The sequence below is a fragment of the Bos mutus genome, chromosome 2 (assembly GCF_027580195.1).
Source record: "Bos mutus isolate GX-2022 chromosome 2, NWIPB_WYAK_1.1, whole genome shotgun sequence".
In the NCBI taxonomy this organism is placed as follows: Eukaryota; Metazoa; Chordata; class Mammalia; order Artiodactyla; family Bovidae; genus Bos; species Bos mutus.
This window is the reverse complement of record NC_091618.1, coordinates 59,631,877-59,649,595: the sequence shown is the minus strand read 5'-3', so window position 1 is coordinate 59,649,595 and position 17,719 is coordinate 59,631,877. Positions and strand designations below refer to the sequence as shown.

Genomic DNA, 17,719 nt, shown 5'->3' with positions numbered 1-17,719 from the left:
TCCATAATGGCTGAAGTAATTTACATTCCCACCAGCCAACATTGTAGGAGGGTTTCCTTCTCTAATGTGGAATAATTTTAAATGCATATATCAGTAACCAGTGATACTCTCAATGAGCACAGCTTAATACGTTCCAAAATGTAAAATATGTTGGATGAGATGAATACTTAGAGTTTAAAAAGAAAGGTTCATTCATCCATGAGTAGACAAACAGCTACATACTGAAATTAAAACACCATGCAATGTAAAATAGAATCTTTGCCTACAGATCTAACTCCAGGTAAATATAACATGTTTTACATGTGCACACACACACACAGAAATGGAGTACAGTTTTCACATCTTAAGTTATGTTGACAAATTACTTTATTTTTTTCTAAAGAATTATTTCCTTTTTTCTATGTAGTTGATTTATGATATTGTCTTGGTCTCAGGTGTAGAGCAAAGTGTTATATGTATATATATACTTTGTCAGATTCTTTTCCATTATAGGTCATTACAAAATAATCAGTAGAGTTCCCTGCACTATAAAGTAGGTCTTTGTTAGTTATCTATTTTATATAAAGGCAGAGGAACCGGAGATCAAATTGCCAACATCCGCTGTATCATCGAAAAAGCAAGAGTTCCAGAAAAACATCTATTTCTGCTTTATTGACTATGCCAAAGCCTCTGACTGTGTAGATCACAATAAACTATGGAAAATTCTGAAAGAGATGGGAATACCAGACCACCTGACCTGCCTCTTGAAAAATCTGTATGCAGGTCAGGAAGCAACAGTTAGAACTGAACATGGAACAACAGACTGGTTCCAAATAGGAAAAGGAGTATTTCAAGGCTGTATATTATCACCCTGCTTATTTAACTTCTATGCAGAGTACATCATGAGAAACTCTGGACTGGAAGAAACACAAGCTGGAATCAAGATTGCTGGAAGAAATATAAATAACCTCAGATATGCAGATGACACCACCCTTATGGCAGAAAGTGAAGAGGAACTAAAAAGCCTCTTGATGAAAGTGAAAGATGAGAGTGAAAAAGTTGGCTTAAAGCTCAACATTCAGAAAACGAAGATCACGGCATCCGGTCCCATCACTTCATGGGAAATAGATGGGGAAACAGTGGAAACAGTCTCAGACTTTATTTTTTGGGGCTCCAAAATCACTGCAGATGGTGACTGCAGCCATCAAATTAAAAGACGCTTTCTCCTTGGAAGAAAAGTTATGTCCAACCTAGATAGCATATTTAAAAGCAGAGACATTACTTTGCCAACAAAGGTCCGTCTAGTCAAGGCTGTGGTTTTTCCAGTGGTCATGTATGGATGTGAGAGTTGGACTGTGAAGAAGGCTGAGTGCTGAAGAATTAATGCTTTTGAACTGTGGTGTTGGAGAGTTGTGGTGAGAGTTGGAGAGTCCCTTGGACTGCAAGGAGATCCAACCCAGTCCATTCTGAAGGTGATCAGCCCTGGGATTTCTTTGGAGGGAATGATGCTGAAGCTGAAACTCCAGTACTTTGGCCATCTCATGCGAAGAGTTGACTCATTGGAAAAGACTCTGATGCTCGGAGGGACTGGGGGCAGGAGGAGAAGGGGACGACAGAGGATGAGATGGCTGGATGGCATCACTGACTCAATGGACCTGAGTCTGAGTGAACTCCGGAAGTTGGTGATGGACAGGGAGGCCTGGCGTGCTGCGATTCATGGGGTTGCGAAGAGTCAGACATGACTGAGTGACTGAACTGAACTGAACTGAACTGAATGTGCAAATGTTGGGCTTCCCTGGTAGTTCAGCTGGTAAGAATCTGCCTGCAATGCAGGAGACCCTGGTTCAATTCCTGGGTTAGGAAGATCCCTGGAGAAGGGATAGGCTACCGATTCCTATATTCTCGGGCTTCCCTGGTGGTTCAGATGGTAAAGAATTTGCCTGCAGTGAGGGAGACCTGGCTTCGATCCCTGGGTTGGGAAGATCCCCTGGAGGAGGGCATGGCAATCCACTCCAGTATTCTTGCCTAGAGAATCTTCATGGACAGAGAAACCTGGCAGGCTACAGTCCACAGGGTCACAAAGAATCAAGAATCAGACACAACTGAGGAAGGAAGCGCAGCATAGCACAATGTGTATACGTTAATTCCAAACTCCTAATTTATCCCTCTCCCTCTCCCCTTTAGTAACCATAAATTTTTTTCTATGTCTGTGGTTCTATTTTTGTTTTGTAAATAAGTTCATTTTTATCTTTTCTTTTTTCAGATTTCACATATAAGTGCTATCACACAATATTTGTCTTTCTGTGTTGGGCTTACTTCATTTAAATACGATAACTTCTAGACCACTCATGTTGCTGCAAATTAATTTAGAAATATTTCCTTCAATAATATCATTTTTAAATATATTAAAGTCAGATTCCTATCTTTTTATTTAATTTTTTCTATGGGAATACATCCCTAATTTCATTTTTATTTCATGTAATTTATGTTAAAGTATAATTTTACAATAACATTAGCAAAGGTCAGGGTTTACTGTATCATATGATACAGTGATGGCATTATACATTATACATACATACATTATGGCAATTTAAAAAATGAAATATTTATTCTGAAGAGGGATGTCCACTGATTCTAAAATCCATTAGGACCATACTTACTGGACAATTCATTGACTCTAGTAAAAGAAGATGTACTGACTTCATTTAAATAAAGACATCTCTAAAATACAGGTCTTCTCCCAGCAGACTCAATCACCTTCATATATTCTTACAACTGTCTTTTGAAGAGAACATATCACACTTTATTCTAGCATTTTTCATCTGTCTCTCTTCCAAAAAGTGAATTTTGAGAGGAAGGAGGAAACTGCAACTGATGTAAGTATGCCAGGGATGATTGATGACAATGACAATAATAATAATTGGTGGCAACAGCATTAGTCATTCCCTATCCCCTGACCCCTCCCCCTCCCCCTTCACATTTTACTTTCTGAGCTCCACTGCCCAAATTGGAGGCAATGAGAACTCTCATTCTCAGGAGGGGTTTCACCTGCCTGCCGCCTGCTACAATATTCACCTTGTAACCAGGCCACTTTACTTGGGAACTGCAGGCAAGATGCTATTTCGGCAGTGACATTTCTTTCTTCTTGGCTGTCAAAAGCAGAGGCTGTTCAAGTACCAGTCCTCAAACTCTTGAATAAGAGAAAAACAGTGCTGTATGTGTGGTTGGAGGAATGCAGGTTTGACCCAAGCAGGATTTTCTAACTGAGAGGGTCAGGGAAACTTGAGAACATTGGACAAGCACAGTTCTTGGTTTCATTGTGATTATTGTAGCTGCTTACTAGTTATTTATAGCACATCCATTCTTAACAGGACTGACTTGGCTTGGGAAAAGGTAGCTACTAGGAAAGTATGAAATAATCCAACATATGAATCCTGGAAAGGAGAAAATCATTGTATTAAAAACAAAATAAATCCCACGTAAGACTAATAACAACAAACTATACTGAGTGCATGGCAGGTTTCCCTATGATGAGTATCAGTCATCTTTGCTACCATTGCTGTTGCATAGAAAATGCAACATCCCTCTGCAAAATTAAAGAAATTAAGATAGGCATGCTTAGTTCCTCAGTTATGTCCAACTATAGACCCCATGGACTATAGTACACCAGGCTCCTGTCCATGCAATTCTTCAGACAATAATAATGGACTGGGTAGCCATTCCCTTCTCTAGGGTATATTTTCAATGCAGGGATCGAGCCTGGGTCTCCTGCATTTCAGAAGAATTCTTTACCATATGAGCCATTAAATGTTGGCAATGTAATCACTGGTCCCCTTTTACTTCTAACAAACCAACTAGATATTTTGCTGGTCAATGAGAGTAGGTGTTTTTGATGAAGGATAGAATAGGAATTTCCCAATTTTCCTGGGCAGCAGCAACAAGCAGAGAGGTTACATTTATCAGCAAGTGGCCTGGAATGCCCACCCAAGAAGGGGACAGATGGAGAGCAGCCAGTAATGAGAAATAGTGCCCTTGTTCAAGAAAGCTCACTTGGATAGAAGCCCTTGTCTTTAAAATATGCAGAACATGGACTTTGTGTATTTGCCTCATTGACCACTGGTAGATAAGCACTGAAGGGTACCTATGGTAAAATGTAAAGACCATCCCTCCTCCACTCTGCCAAAAATGAGTTGACTTCATGACCACCCTGTCTTGGTGATCCTAACGGGATTTTCAAAGGTCATGCATGATTTGGAGGCTCGTTGCTCTTCAGTGACATTCTTTTGTATGTGAAAATTGCCCCTAACATCCTACCAAAGAGGATATAATGATGCCAGAAAGCGTATGGCCTATGTAGGCACAAAGCCTACCTTTGAGTCTTCACTCCACCACCAACAACTTGCCTGTGCCTTTGGAGCAGTTATTGTACTTCCAAACCCAGTTTGCTTTTCTATGAAATGCAAACAACATTGTCTCTCATATCAGATTATCTGAACATTAGAGATAAAGAATATAAGATGTCCATAGCACAGTAGATGATCAACAGAAAGTGGACATCATTAGTCTATTTTGCCTTATTCTAATTTATTTTGCCATATACAGAAAGACTATTTTCAACCCCTAGAGGTCAGAGTAATGGAAACCAGCCTGTCCTTGGGGACTATTCAGATATTCAAACCATGGGCACTGATAAGAGACTTCTGACTGATTAACAAAAGGAGTTCATTTAAACCATGTAAATATTTGAATCAGTTCTTGTGAGTAACTGCTAAACAAAAAATACAAAAAATATCCTCCAACTGACTGTCTCTCAGTAAACCAAGCAATGTCCAAATCTATTTATATCTATTTATCTATCTATTTATATATATCCACACACACACACCAGTCTTGGTGGTCAGTGATCAATATTAGGTTTATCTAGACACCAGGAGTAGAACTATTGATACTTCCAAAGGCAATGTGAATGTGGGTAGCCAGAGCATCAGTCCCATCAAAGTTCCACATGGAAACTCTAGGATCAGATAGATGGGAGGCCAAGACCAGTATCAACCAAGGCCAGAGGCCAGCAACAAGACTGAATTTTAGGTGTCAAATGGAGGCTAAGGCTCATGGAGGGTGGAATGGAATAAACCAGATCTGGTCCAAGGTAGAGTCATGAATGATCCCTCCAACTAGTTTTAGTGGCTTTATGAACTAAGGCAAGGGATAGATCAGACAATTGCCAATCAAAAGGCTGCCCTAGACATTCTTGTTATATTATTTGCAAATTTCAACATCCTGGAATCTCTTTATAATACTATTGTGTGTGTGTGTGTGTGTGTGTAACTGTGTATGTGGGTTGATATGCCTGTGGGTTTGAATCTATGTCTGCATTTCTGAATGTGTATTGGGGAATAAAGCCATTCCTTTTCATGAGACACTTGGAGTGTTAGTAACACAGACCTCATAAGTGATCCAGAGCCATTGTTCTCACCCATTAATGGTGTTGCTAGAGGGTCCAGGGGTCTTCTCACTCAAAGTGTGTTCATTGGAAACATGTAAATTCACTGTTTGGGGAATGAAAGTTTTCAGACAAGGATTAGGATAAATGTTTTGAGCCTTTGTCACAGTTGTGAGTTGCCCGGTTGTCCTGTCCTCATTCAGGCAAAGAGGGGCCATGAATAAAGCTCCACTGTGCATACTTCTGTCAACTGGAATCCTTTACTTGAGAACTGTGCCATTCCAGAACTGCACATCCATGGTTGTTTGCCTTATCTCAATTTCAGAAAGATATGAATGGATGGTAGGGCCTCTGCACAGTCTGATCATCCTAAAATCCTCACTGGCTATGCCAGTGGGGTCACGATCCCCTCTTATATTCATACAGTACAAATTGGCACTTTGGCATCCACTTGTGTAGCATCTACTTATTCATCACTGCCCTTCATACCAGCCACTCTTAGAACTTAAGAAATTCTGCTTGAAAAGGGAGCTTTGTGCCTGTGCTTCCAAGAAGCGTCCAGAGATGAAAGAATGTGGGTCCTCAGGACAACATGCCTAAGACAGATGACAGCAAGTTAGCAGAAAGAGCAGGCTCTCTTGCAAGGCTTTTAGAGGAGTGAATGAAACTAATTCATGAGTAAAGGATTCTGACATGAAATTGGAGGTGGTGCCATGCGTATGTATGGTCAGGCTTATCTAGGGGACAGAGGGCTGATTTGGGAGACTGGGACCTATCTTCTTCCCCAGAAGCTCTGGCTAGACTACCCAAAAGGCAAAAATGGCCTTCACATTTCCATCTGAAGCCTGAGAATGGTGAAAAGAGAGGACTCAGTCAGCTGGGATTTGCATCAGTGCAAAATCAAGTGGAGGACACAAGAGCCACCAGGAGACTAACCACAAAGTCTCAAATGTGTCCTACATTGTCAGCCTTCTCTCTGCTTTCATCCAGAGTTTAGCCTCTGGTGTTCCATAGACAGGCTCTGATCCTCATTAGCTGTTTGAATTTAATAAGAAGTGAAGAGTCTTTTTGAATTATGGTTTTCTTTGGGTAAATGCCTAGAAGTGGGACTGCTGGATCATATGGAAGCTCTATTTTTAGGTTTTTAAGAAACCTCCATACTGTTCTCCATAGTAGGGGTACCAATTTACATCCCCACCAACAGTGTAGGGGGGAATGCACTCCAATATTCATTGCAGCATTATTTACAATAGTCAGAACATGAAAACAACCTAGATGTCCATCAACAGATGAATGGATAAAAAAGATGTGGTACATACATACAATGGAATATTACTCAGCCATTAAGAAGAGTGAAATAATACCATTTGCAGTAATATGCATGGACCTAGAGATTGTCAGAAAGAGAAAGACAAATATCATATAATATCACTTACAGGTGGAATCTAAAAAAAAAGGGTACAAATGATCTTATTTAAAAAACAGAAATAGAGTCATAGATGTAGAACACAAACTTATGGGTTACCTGGTGGTAAGGAGGGAGGGATAAATTGGGAGATTGGGATTAACATGTACACACTACTCTATATAAAATAGATAACCAATAAAGACCTACTGTACAGCACAGGGAATGCTACTCAATACTCTGTAATAATTTATATGGGAAATGAATCTAAAAAATGAGTGTGTATATGTGCATGTATAAGTGGTTTACTTTACTGTATAGTGGAAAGAAACAGAATAGTGTAAATCAAGTATAAAAGTGAAAGTGAAATATCTCAGTCATGTCCGACTCTGCGACCCAGTGGACTGTAGCATACCAGGCTCCTTCCTCCATGGGATTCTCCAGGCAAGAATACTGGAGTGGGCTGCCATTTCCTTCTCCAGGGGATCTTCCTGACACAGGGATCAAACCGGGGTCTTCCACATTGCAGGCAGAGACTTGAACCTCTGAGCCACCAGTGAAACCCAAAGCCAAGTAAAACCCAAACCAAGTATACTCAAATAAAAAAAAAAAAAAATTAAGTGAAGAAAATTTAAAAGACTGGTGTGATTATTAAGTCTTATTTCCTGAGCTTTGTATATGGTCAAGGCTCAACCAATGGCAATTGAGGCTACAGAGTTGGAGGAAAGTATAAGGCCTTTTATATTATAATAGCCCAGCATCACCAGGCCTGCTAACCAATGAGAATTATCTGGTCTATGTGCATGACCATTTTAAAAAACTGAGTCAACATGTTATTAAACTTGATGAAACCATCCTCTTGGCATTTACGGAGACAGTATCTTTTTCTTTTTTCTTTTTTGCAGACTTCAGAAACTGATTTGGCTCCATTTGGCTCTGAGAGAGAGTTAAACTTTGCCTTCCCCCCTAAAAAAGAAGTTGGGCAGCCCTCAGAATGATTTATATATAGGTCTCTGTTGCATAAAATCTCATTTTCTTCAGTGCATTTGTCAAAAGATTTTTCCGATGTGTGTCTTGCATAGGACTTGTTTGGTGTAATCCCCTCAGCCTTCCATGCAGAAGGTGTATTTCTGCTGAAAGTTTCTCTTGACAGGTCTTCGGATGATCATATTTGACTGATGTGTTGGTGTTCTTCCTTTAACTCCTGCAATATGAACTTTATATCATGTGTTTCTTCCCTGCATATTAATGTCCTGGTTTTCATGTGCAGATGAAGTGAAGCCATAAAACTCAGTACTGCCAGCCAATTAGAATTTATCTGACAAGCGATACTTTGTCTTTTGTGTGCTAACCCTGGATCAGGGTGAAAAGACAGCATCTTGTTTGCCTTTCCAAAAATACACCCCCACAGAATAAAAATTACATATGCTTTTTGCTGGCTTAAGCATAGTGTGGATTTATTATATGGAGAAGAGAGATGAGAGATTTTTTTTAAAAGAACATGCTGTGAAGGCTTTAAAATTATTTACTGTCCTCATTATCATTAGGAAACAGGCGTTATCTGATCTCTCTCTCCCAATTTTTATGGTGAAATTCTATTTTAAGATTCATAATTTTTACACATTGCCTGATCCTGTGCAGAAAATGCACACTGCATGGAGCAGAAGATTGCCTGATGGATGTCCAATTGCCTTCTCCAAAGTATATTTGAAAAGTTGAGAAAATGTTTCCTAACAGAATGTGAAAATTGGATCCTAAACAAAGTAGATACTGCTTAGAAGAATATTTGGAAAGAAAAGGCTGTTGAATTTATGTAGCATGAACATTTAAAGTAAAAATTCAGATCCTCACCTTTGGGGTCATGGTGATTAATTTCCATTCCAAATGTAACTCTTTATAGGCAAGAAATTCAGTAAATATTCCCCTGTGACCAACAACCTTGTGAGCTGTTGGCAGAATTAATAAAGCTGTCACGATTTCTTTGGAATATTGCATGTCTCCTTGTATGTCATTTAATTGTGAAGTGTAAATATGCATATGGCACATCAGAAAAACTAAATATATTAGTCTTTAGGGCTTCAGCTTCTGTTTCTGCACTCATTTATCAATTTTGATTAAATTAGGGTAGCACATTTTGTGAAGAAAATATATAAATTTATGTAGTTTTCCAGGAGAATGACTTGCATTGTTTATACAGCCTAAGTATCTAGGGAGAAATATATATATTTCTAATATGCAGCTTTGGATAATACAGAATGTTCTGTATATAAGATTATGTTCACAGCTTGGGAGAATTTGGAGAAAATGCTCCTGGTAAACAAAGTGTTTTAAGAAGAAAAAGTAGAAAACCCAGGAGCAGAGGGAAAACATAATGCAACTTAGTCTCTCACACTTTAAAATAATGCAGCTTTTAGTGCAGATTCTAATCTAATCCAAGAGAGACCTCTCTCAGGAAGATTCTGGTTACATAGAAGGACAGGATATATGCGCTGAGTGAGAAAGCGTCTCATTATGTTAAGATCAAGCTCAATTATTCGCAGCAATGCCTTTCAGTACAAATGAATCTTCATTTTAAAGGAGATCAGCTTTCTTTTGAAAATAAGTTCGTTTGTATCATCTTTTTAGATTCCACAAATAAGTGATATCATATGATATTTGCCTGTCTACTTAGAGACATAGAAAACAAGCTTATAGTTACCAAAGGGAATAGCAAGAGGGTAGTGAGAAATAAATTAGGAGTTTAGGATTAACATATACGCAGTACTATATATAAAATAGGTAAACAAGAAGGACCTACTGTATAGTGCAGAGAACTCTACTGAATATTCTGTAATAATCTATAGGCAAAAAGATTGCAAAAAAGGAAGTGTGTATATATATGTATATAAATATATATATATATATATATATATATATAACTGAATGACTTTGCTGTCCATCTGAAACTAACACATTGTAAACTACACTTCAATTTTTGGAATTAAATTTTATTTTAAAAAAGAAAGCATTTTTTAAAAAGAGAGGATGACAAAAGTGAAATAGTAAAGATGAAGTCAAAATTTAAAATAAAAACAAAGAGACAAGCTGTCCTAAGAGTGAACGTGGGGGCTGACACTTACCTAGGTACTTCCAACACTAGTTGAATCACTCTGCCTTTGGGTAAATAGATGTTGGCAAAGAAAAGAATAAATCAGTGTTATGTGACTGTCAATAGCGTCAAGAAAGAGGACTGCCCTTTCAAAGAGAGTAACAAGACATTTGTAACTGATTATAATTGAACATGATTAAAATATAAGCATTGATGCTTTTATTTTTGTTTTTCATTTTGTTTTTTCCTCCCATGTGAGTATCCATCTGAGAAAAAAGATTAACACACTTTCTTTGCTGTTGTTATAAATATCCTAAAATTAACTTTGAGCAAAAGGTAAATATTATTGTTTCATTTTATTGGTAAAAATTTGTGATTCATAGAAATAAATAAATTTACTCTGAACTTCCCCGGTGGTCCAGTGGTTAAGACTTTGTGCTTCTACTGAAGGAAACACAGGTTCTATCCCTGGTCAGTGAAGATTCTGCACGCCATGCAACATGACCAAAAAATAAAATTTAAAACTTTTTTTTTTTTAAAGTTTAAGACATCTTTGGGAAATAAAGTTAGAGATTTTTTAAATTTCACTCCAATTCATAAAAGGAGGCACTACTTCATCTGACAATTTTGCTTGGGAATATTACAAATGAATATCATATCATCACAAATGCCTATGTTCATGCAAGCTATAACTTACGCCATACAAAGTTAAGAACTTGTGTTTTAAATAACTTGCGATCTCTCCTTCACTGTTCAAAAATATACTTTTGTTTTCAATTTTTTTATTTTATATTGGACTGTAGTTGATTAACAATGTTGTGTTAATTTCAAGTGTACAACAAAGTGATTCAGTTATCAACATACATGTATTGATTCTTTTTCAAATTATTTTGTTGTTTATGTTATTACAGAATATTGAGTGGAGTTCCCTGTGCTATACAATAAGACTTCATTGGTTATCTATTTTATATATAGTAGTGTGTATTTGTACTGTGTGCTCAGTTGTGTCTGATTCTTTGCAGCCCCATGGATTGTAGCCCACCAGCCTCTTCTGCCCATGGAATTTTCCAGGCAAGAATACTGGAGTGGGTTACCATTTCCTTCTCCAGGATATCTTCCTGACCCAGGGATTGACCCCATGTCTCTTGTGTCTCCTGTTTTGCAGGAGGATTGTTTACCACTAGCACCTCCTAACGGAGAAGGCAATGGCACCCCACTCCAGTACTCTTGCCTGGAAAATCCCATGGATGGAGGAGCCTGGTAGGCTGCAGTCCGTGGGGTCACACAGAGTTGGACATGACTGAAGTGACTTAGCAGTGGCAGCAGTAGCAGCAGCACCTCCTGAAAGCTAGTGTGCATATGTCCATCCCAAACTCCCAATTTATCCTTCCATAACATGAGCATCTAGGTTCAGGTGGCATGTGATGCACAACAACCTCTTCCTTTCTCACCACTGACCCATCCAGCACATCCCAGGGTCAGAGCTCACATTTCCAACCTCTGCACACACTTCTTCCCATGCTCAGCTGACGCTGCCCATCATGCCTTGGCCCTGTGGGTACCCACACTAGTTTTGTGCCCTGGCCCCTCTTCCCCGAGGAAAGTGCACCCAGGTGAAGCCTACACAGACCCTGAAATGGTTTAGGTAATTCTGAGGTCTGGAGACCCTTTAAGAATCATGGTCTAAACTGGGATGGAGGAAGAAGAATAAAGTTTCCAGGTAAGCTCTTCACCCATCAGAGTCCTCATCAAGGGAGAAACTCAAAGCAGGGCTCCTTTATAGCAGGGAGCCCAGGGCAGGGGCCCCTCCTACCTGGTCTAAGGGAGATACTATAGATATACTATAGATATAGATACTACTGAGGGATATACTGGAAGTCCTGATGAGGAGAATTGATTCAAACCTAGATCATGTGACCAGAAGCCTGGTATTCTATTCATTTATATATATTTTTTGATGTTGTAGAATTAATATTTATTGCCATGGAAAGATGTTCATAATATATGTCCAGTGAAAAATACAGGTTATAAAATAATATATACAGTATGAACCTTTTGTTTTAAAAGCTGTATATGTGATATAAAAGATTCAGAAAGCTGTATACCCAGTGTTACAGATAGTGTCTCTGGGTGAGGAGAATAGCTGGATTTTTCTCCTTTTAAGCTATTTTTTTCTACAAGTACTATGCTGCTGCTGCTGCTAAGTCACTTCAGTCATGTCCGACTCTGTGTGACCCCATAGACAGCAGCCCACCAGGCTCCCCCATCCCTGGGATTCTCCAGGCAAGAACACTGGAGTGAGTTGCCATTTCCTTCTCCAATGCATGAAAGTGAAAAGTGAAAGGGAAGTCATTCAGTCGTGTCCGACCCTTAGCGACCCCATGGACTGCAGCCTACCAGGCTCCTCAATCCATGGGATTTTCCAGGCAAGAGTACTGGAGTAGGGTGCCATTGCCTTCTCTGACAAGTATTATATAGTGCTTTTATAATAAGAAAACAATTACTTTTCACTTTTTAAATGAATGTACTGTATTTTAAAGTCTATCTTGCTGACTTCCTAGTACTTTCAAGGTATAAAGAAGTAAACACATGAACGTGACTAATGATTTCAAGAATCCTTTTCACATAAGCAAACGATTTCCAGAGTCAGGACTCAGTTCAGAACACTGAGATCCCTGTGTGCCCTTGAGAAGTGGCCACTGGCCCCAAATCAGGGCTTCCATTAGGCTTAGATGGGTTGATAGTTTTCTTTCTCTGGGGTCTTCTGGAATTGAGCCTTCAGAGTCCAGGACACTTTTTTTTTTAACTTTATTTTATTTTTAAACTTTACATAATTGTATTAGTTTTGCCAAATATCAAAATGAATCTGCCACAGGTATACACGTGTTGTTGCACCTATGATAAGACGTTCAGGGCTCTGCGGATTTCCCAGCTGCACATCCAGTGGGCAATAGAAGCTTTCAGATGCTTTGTGTCTGCCATTCCTGGAAAACAGCAGCCACAACAAGCACCAGGAAGAGGGATTTTTTCTCACCCGTAGTTTGAACATTGAAAATGATAAGAGAGAAAGGCCTCTGCAGACTGACTCAAAAGCAAAAGCAAGCTGAACAAAAATGAGCCCTGAATATAAGAAGATAAGGCAGTCGCACAATTGGAAACTGGCTGTAGGATATCCATCTATTTAAGTCACAGCCTTATCCTACAGCATACACTGAAGTAAAAAAATGTACAGAATAAAAATGTATCTCAAGGTTTCCACGATTAAAATAGGTCAAGACAGCCAATCAGATTGAAAGAAAATAAGGAAAAGCCTGATTGAATTGGAGAACTGAAGGTGTTGTCTGGTCAGACAGATAGCCTACTTACTTAAACCGTGTCAACGCGTATTAATAAAGACAAAGAGGTGCTGTAATATAGGAAGCAAAACAATTCTTCCAATACATATTTACAAGCATAAAGAAGACATCTCTAAATAATTTTTAAAAATTAGATGTTAGATCACTCAGGAGGGAATATGGCAGCAATATTGCTTAAGGATCATGAGTTGCATAGGCACACCCCTCTTTTGGAAAATTGTGGTGAGGCTGGAACAAAGGTACAGCTCTTATGTCAAGGACTGGCAGAAGTGAATGGCTAGGACACGCCAGTCTTATTTCACTCCAAGACACCTCAGGGTCACCTCTGTCTGACAGAATACCTGAGTTCTATAAATTTTTAAGGAGGTAAATGAGAATGCCTGTTGAGTATATGATCTGGCAATTTTTAAATTCATAATTCCAATGACTTTGCATCTTTTTAGACTAAGGCAAGATGTGGCTATATAAAAATTTCCTTTCATAGGAAAATATGCCAAGTTTATTTGCATCATTTTTTAGATTCCACATAAATATTAGGGGAGGGATAAATTAGGAATTTGAGATTAATATAAGGAAGATTCCCTGGAGAAGGAAATGGCGACCCACTGCAGTACTGTTGCCTGGAAAATTCCATGGACTGAGGAGCCTGGTACAGTCCATGGGGTCGCAAAGAGTCGGACATGACTAAGTGACTTCACTTCACCTCACTTCTTCATACACACACTACTATAAATAAAATAGATAATCAACAAGGACCTACTGTATAGCACGGGGACCTCTACTCAATAGTCTATAATAACTTACATGGGAAAAGAATCTGAAAATAATGGACATATGTATATCTATAACTAAATCACTTTGTTGCACATCTGAAACTAACACAAAATTATAAATCAACTATACTTCAATATAAAATTAAATTAAAAAAAAACTATGCCAAATATTCATATTCCAAATATCAAAATGATATAAATGGTCATATCAAAATGACTTTATCTAAATATCAGATCCTCTTTTCGATTCCAGTATTCCTACCATTGGAATAAGTATGGTTAAGCAGCTCAATATCAAAAGAAAACTATCCAATCCCAAAATGGTCAGAATACTTAGAGACATTTCCCCAAAGATAAACAGATGACCAAAAAACACATGAAAAGATGTTCTATATCGCTAATTATTAGAGAAATGCAAATCAAAACTACAATGAGATGTTATATCACACCCATCAGAATGACCATTATTTTAAAAATTTGCAAAAGATAAATGCTGGAGAGGGTATATAGAAAAGGGAATCCTCCTACACTGTTTGTGGGAATGTAAATTGGCATAGCCCACTGTGGAGAAGCAGTATGGAGGATTCTTAAAAAAACTAAAAAAAAACTACCTTATGATCCAGCAATCCCTGTCTTGGTCATATATCCTGAGAAGGGATACATGCACCCCAATGTTCATAGCAGCACTATTTACAATAGCCAAGACACGAAAGCAACCCAAATGTCCCTGAGAGCTGAATGTTTAAAGAAGTGGTACAGACATGCAATGGAATATTGCTTTGACATAAAAAAGTATGAAATAATGCCATTTGCAGCAACATGAATGGATCTGAAGATTATCATACTAAATGAAATAAGACAGAGAAAGACAAATATATGATATGCCTTATATACAGAATCTGAAAAATAAATAATTACAAATGAAGTTATTTACAAAACAGAAAGAGGCTCAGAGACTTAGAGAAGGTACTTATGGTTACCAGGGGGTGGCGGGTGGGGAGAGGGATAAATTGGGAGTTTGGAATTGACATGTACACACTGCTATATTTAAAATAAAATGCCTAAAAAAGAAGAATAGATATGTTTATCACACTAAATACACCTTGTGTTTGCTTCCAAAAATTAGGGTCATTGATCTTACGAAACAGAACTTCTTGACTGCTTGGCTATGTCAAGGAATGGGTTATTTTTGTACAGACTCATGGGTTCTCTCAGCCCTTGGAGATGCTGCCTAGGGCCGAGGTTGAGTTTCTGTCCCAAAGACTGGACCACCTCCTACTGCACTGTAAAAAAAATAATTGTTTTGATTTGAGAAAGTTTGGAAAACATCACCAGATGTGTCCAGGAAAGAGAAAGATGAGACTGGGTTGAATAAATCAGAGAGAATTTATGGAGGAGGTTTGACTTAAAAAGGAAAGAGAAAGACTTTCCTAGTGGTCCAGTGGTTAAGAATCTGCCTGCCCTGGCACAGGAAGATTCCATATGCCTTGGGGTAGCTGAGCCTGTGCAACACCATTACTGAGCCACACTCTAGAGCCAGCTCTAGGCAACTAGAGAGTGGCTCCCATTTGCCACAACTAGAGAAAGTCTGCATGCAGCAATGAAGACACAGCACCTCAAAAAAAGAAATAAATGAATAAATGAAAAAAAAAGGAAGAAGAGAGTAGATTCTATGAGAGAGGACTAACCAGGGACACAATTAGGTAGCACAATTAGATAGTCAGTGGTTGGGAGCATATGTGACATTCTGAAGGGGCACATTCAGGTCACAACACAACAGCTAAGACTAGCTCTGTGGTTCAAAAGGACAGAGTGAAGTGTGGCTACACAGAGAGGAAGAGAAGATCTGGAGCAAGATGTGACATGATTGAAAGTGGCGTTCGGAAAAATGCATCACTTAATTGCATGCAGGACTGGCAGGAAGAGAAGAAAAAAAAGCCCAGGAAATCCAAGAAGGGTCTCTGAATCTATATAACTTTTCAGTTTTCATCTGAAAATTTGGCCTCCAAAAGAAATAGATTTCATTTTCTCCCTCTTTTCAAATTTATTTTTTAAAAAACTAGTTTTCTATTTAAGGAATTCATCTTCATTTTATCTTTAGGTTTTAATTGTGTGTGTGCCTATGACATAGACTTATTTTTATTGTCCCTCCATATTTGAGATAGCTGTCATCAAAAATTAAAACAGAGAAGGAGCTTATTTCTAAGATATTTTTAGTTTTCCCAGTTCTTATTCTGGACATTTAGTTTTCATTTATTTTCTTATGTTAGGATAAGATGGATTGCTTTGGCTTATGAAGTAGGTACTTTCTCTAGCAATAAACTTTACTTTTAAATATGTTATGAAAGTGGATTGAAATGGTCTTTAATAAGAACTGGCTGTCGCGTATACACATCAGGCATTTTTATAGAATGTGCTTACAGAAAGGCAATCTGAAGACTAAGAACTTTTCAGAAATCATCTGACCTACCCTTCACCTCTTCAGAGGAGTTTAGAAAAGAAAAAGAAAAACGGTATATTAAAACATTATCATTTACAGTCAAAATATAACTCTAACTTTATTGTCTCATAGAAAAGAAGGGAGTTAGTGAATTAAATACATTTTAATACAAATTCTTCTTTGCCAGTCATTAGCTGTGTGCTGATGATCAAATTACCAAAGTTCTCTGAGCTTATTTCCTCATCTGTGAAATAGGTCGCCCAGTGGTAAAGAATCCATCTGCCAATGCAAGAGACTAAGGTACTATCCCTGAGTTGGGAAGATCCCTTGGTGTAGGAGATGGCTCCAGTATTCTTACCTGGAAAACTCTATGGATAGAGGAGCCTGGTCGGCTATAGTCCATGTGTCGCAAAGAGACAGGACTGAGCACATACACATATTTACTTTACAAGGCAGTTGCAATAATAAAATGGCACAGTGCAAGTATAACACCAATCTTGAAGTAGGCACTGAAGAAATCATACATGCATGCATGCTAAGTCACTTCAGCAGCATCCTACTCTTTGCAGCCCTATGCACTATAACTTGCCAGGCTCCTCTGTCCATGGGATACTCTAGACAAGAATACTGGAGTGGGTTGCCATGCCCTCTCCCAGGGGATCTTCCCAACTCAGGGATGGAATCCCCATCTCCTGCATTGAAGGTGGATTCTTTGCCCACTGAGTCACCTGGGAAGCCCAATTATAAGTATACTGTATTATCTTATTAAGATTATTCTTATAAAGATCAATTCGGAGCATGACAGCAAAGATCATTTGGCTTTGTTTGGAAAAGTCACAAGTTCATTGCATGACTCTGGGTAAAGAATATCTCTAAGCATCAGATGAGTAAATGCATGATCCTGGAGGTCATTTCTTCAAGAACTTTAGCTCTTGATTTCATTTGTCCAAAGAAGTGCTAAAACATAGGGGACTTCCCAGGTGGTTTTAGTGGTAAGGAACCTGGCTGCCAATGCAGGAGACATAAAATGTGCCATAAAAGGTGACGTAAACAGTTTTATCCCTGGGTCAGAAAGATCCCCTGGAGGAGGAAATGGCAACCCACTACAATATTCTTATCTGGAGAATCCCAAGGACAGGACTCTGGTGGGCTACAATTCATAGGGCTGCAAAGAGTCCAACACAACTGAAGTAACTTAGCACAAAACATAGGAAGAGTGATGAGAGTCTTGATTC

General features: G+C 38.6%; 1 protein-coding gene across 1 annotated transcript in view; it reads left to right on the top strand.

Moving 5' to 3' along the window:
* Positions 1 to 17,719, top strand: part of CNTNAP5 (contactin associated protein family member 5) — a 1,036,258-nt gene that overhangs the window by 285,570 nt on the left and 732,969 nt on the right. The gene's annotated exons all lie outside the window — the stretch shown is intronic.